Below are 3,925 nucleotides of genomic sequence, written 5' to 3' on the forward strand. Positions count from 1 at the left end.
TGGGTCTGAGTCCACTGCAGGGTGGGGAAGAAGGTTGAATGTAGCAGAATGGTTTATGATAGACGATCCTGGGTGTGAAATCTCTTGTCATCCTGAAGTAAGGATCCTTTTTGAAAGCACAAGGGATGAGGTCCTGGACATCCATCTCGCCCCCAAAGATCTGTGGGAATGAGTTACTGAAGGAGGGAGCAGCCTGGATGGCAGGAAAACTGATCTTCCCCTTGCAGTCACTGTTTGGGAAGCAAAAAAAACCTTTTACTTGGTTGAAGGTCACTTGATTCTGATCTTCACCATGTTCTTGTAGAAGTTTGGGCTCACCCCCACATAGTCGAGGTCAGAAAAGATGCATTTGTTGATGTAAAAGCCACAGGTGATGATGTCCTTGGCATTTTCCATGGTGTAGCCATAGGCCTGTCCAGGGTCAGGTCTTCCACAGGTACTTCTAATCATCTGCCATCTGGATGAGCAAGAGCACATTCAACATGTCCTGCAGCCACTTTGTGAAAATGAACAGGATGTGGTGGCCTACATGCATGGCTTCGGAAGAAGGGCCCCTGCCCATATACATGTGAAACAGCTTCTTGTTTTCATAGGCATCGAGGACTTGATTCATGTCTCTGTTTGAGAAGAAGGGGCATCTGTGCAGGAAGCGGTGCGGTCTCTGGCCCCTGGCTCTCTCTATTCTGTTTATCAGCTCTTGGTCAATGCTATTGCTTCCAAACAGAACAATGAGCTTGTCATAGTCACTGCCCTTTGCACTGTTCCTCTGTACAGTTCAGGGGTACACAAAATGCACTTCAGCTTCTGTGGCACCTGGGCCACTAACCCAGGTACAAGGTTCTCTGGAAAGCAGTGGCCTTGCTGTTCTCCATGTTGTAGCTCATTTTTAGCAATAACAGCCTCTTCACTGCAGAATCAATTTCATCCTGGGCTGTGGGGAGCACTGAAGAGGTGGCCAGTGGAGTAGCTGAGATCCCTGTGCAGCTGGGCTCTCCTTTTATAGTGTTCCCCCTCTTACTGTTTCCTTTTTTTAAGCCCCTTTCTTCTCTTTTCTTCCTGTTTACCCCACCCTGCAGTTATTTTCAGTATGGATTTCTTAGAAATCAACCATTTTCTCACAAACACTTGAGCCTCATGACCAATTCCTCATGAGACAGTCCAATCAGGATTTGGCTGTGAGTGTGTGTGTTTGGGGGAGGGTGGGTGTGGAGACCAATGAAACCCACTCCAAATCCAAACTATTAGCTGGTCATTGCATCATTAGCTGGTCATTAGCCACCCCACACTGCAAGCTGGCCTCCATTTAACCTCCCCACTCACTTCCCATCCCACATCCTTAGTCTCAGCATGAGAACTGAGTTTACATTTTTTCTTGAAAATGGTCCTGATGGGAAGAAAGGCAGACAGTAAGTGCCCTGTGGCTATTGTGCACTAAGGCAATGTTGTGAAAGTTCAGTTCTGGGTTCACAGGGACCTGAATTTTCCAAAGACCGCTTTGGCTTTTTCAAAAATGTATTTTTATTCATTTCAGAAAGGAAAGGAGATGGAGTGAGATGAAAACATCAATGATAAGAATCATTGATCATGTGCCTCCTGCACACCCCCTACTAGGGATTGAGCCCAAAACCTGGGCATGTGCCCTTGACCAGAATCAAACTTGGGACCCTTCAATCTGCAGGCCAATCCTCAGACCACTGAACCAAACTTGTTAGAGCTGGCTTTTTTCTTTTCTTTTTATTGCTGAAAGTATTATACATGTCCATTTTTTTTTTTACCCCTGGTGCCCTCTCCCAGCACTTTACTCCCACAATATTTCACCACCCCATTGTCTGTGTCCATGGGTTATGCATATACTCACATGATTTCATTGTTTGAATTCTTCACCCACCACCCTCTCCTGCTTTCCCTCTGAGGGTTGCCAGTGTGTTCCATGTCTCTATGTCTCTAGGTCTATTTTTTCATCACTTTATGTTCTTAGTTATATTTCACATATGAGTGAGATCATATGATATTGATCTTTCTCCCACTAGCTTATTTCACTTAGCATATTGTGCTCTAGGTCCACCCATGCTGTTGCTATTAACACGTATGAGTTCCCTGTAGATTTTGGAGGTTAACTCCTTGTCGGATGTATTGTTGGCAAATATGTTTTCCCATGGAGTGAGCACTATTTTTATTTTATTGATGGTTTCATTTGCTGTGCAGAAGCTTTTCACTGGGATATAGTCTCATTTATTTTCTCCTTAATTTCCATTGTCCTAGGAGAAGTATCCATAAACATACTGCTACAAGAAATGTCTGAGATTTCGCTGCCTGTGAATTCTTCTAGGATTTTTATGGTTTCCGTCTTACATTTAAGTCCTTCATACATTTTGAGTTTATTTTTGTGCATGGTGTAACTTGGTGTTCTAGGTTCATTTTTTTGCATGTTTCTGTCCAATTTTTCCCAACACCATTTATTTAATAGACTATCTTGACTCCATTGTGTGCTCTTTCCTCCTTTGTCATATATTGAACATAATGACTTGTGTTGATTTCTGGGTTCTCTTTTCTGTTCCATTGGTATATATGTCTGTTGTTGGTATTTTAATGGGTATTGCTTTGAATCTGTAGATTGCCTGGGTACTATGGACATTGTGATGATATTGCTTCTACCAATCCATTAACATGGTATATTCTTCCACTTGCTCATATCTTCCTCTATCTCCATTTTCAATGTCTTGTAGTTTTTCTAGTACAGGTTTTCTACTGCTTGGTTAAGTTTATTCTTAAGTACCTAATTTTTTTTTTCAATGGTAAATGTGGATGTTTGTTTTGTTTCCCTTTCTGAGTGTCCATTACTGGTGTATAAAAATGCCATAGATTTCTGGTTAGTTTTATATCCTGCTACATTGCCAAATTCATTTGTTAAATCTAGTAGTTTTCAGATGGAGTCTTTAGGGTTTTCTTTGTATAGTTTCATGTTATCAGGGAATAGTGACAGTTTTACTTCCTTCTTTCCAATTTGAATGCCTTTCATTTCTTCTGTTGTCTGATTGCAACAGCTAGTACTTCTAGCACTATGTAGAACAGAAGTGGTGAAAGTGGGCATCCCTGTCTTGTTCTTGTCCCTATTTGAAATGGTTTAAGCTTTTGTCCATTGAGTATGATGCTGCCTGTAGGTTTGTCATAAAAGGCTTTTATTATGTTGAGGTATGATCCCTCTACTCCCACTTTGTTGAGAGTGTTTATCAAAAAAGGGATTTTTGTCCCATTGGATTTTGTCAAATGCTTTCTCTGCATCTATTCATATGATCACGTGGTTTTTATCTTTCAGCTTGTTTATGTGATGTATCACATTTATTGATTTGTGGATATTGCACTGGCCTTGCATCCCTGGAATAAATACCAATTGGTTATGGTGTATGATATTTCTAATGTATATCTGGATCCGAGTTTCTAGAATTTTGTTGAGGATTTTAGCCACTATGTTCATCAGGGATATTGTCCTTTAATTTTCTTTCTACTGTCTTTATCTGGTTTTTGGACTAGGGTAATGCTCGCCTCAAAGAAAGAGCTTAGAAGTGTTCCTCTTTTTTCTGACATTTTTTAGAATAGTTTGAGGAGGATAGGTGTTAATTCTTTCAAGTTTGGTAAAACTTCTCTGTGAAGCCATCTCATCCAGAGAGTTTGTTTGCTGGTAATTTTTTTTATCACTTATTCAAATTCATCAAAGTTATTCATCTATTCAGGTTTTCTGATTAATTTTTCCATTGATGTCAATAGTGTATTAAAGTCTCCTACTGTGATTGTGTTGCTGTTGATCTCTCCCTTGATATCTTCCAGTTTTTTTTTTTTTTATGTATTTGGATACTCCTGTATTGGGTACACATATGCTTACCAGAGTTAAAAACTTTTGTTGTATCAATCCCCTTAGTATTATGAA

General features: G+C 40.3%; 1 pseudogene; it reads right to left on the reverse strand.

Moving 5' to 3' along the window:
* Positions 1-1,839, reverse strand: part of LOC102770475 — a 2,219-nt pseudogene extending 380 nt beyond the window's left edge.
* Positions 1,840-3,925: the final 2,086 nt, after the last annotated feature.

This window comes from Myotis davidii, unplaced genomic scaffold (genome assembly GCF_000327345.1).
Source record: "Myotis davidii unplaced genomic scaffold, ASM32734v1 scaffold2039, whole genome shotgun sequence".
NCBI lineage: Eukaryota > Metazoa > Chordata > Mammalia > Chiroptera > Vespertilionidae > Myotis > Myotis davidii.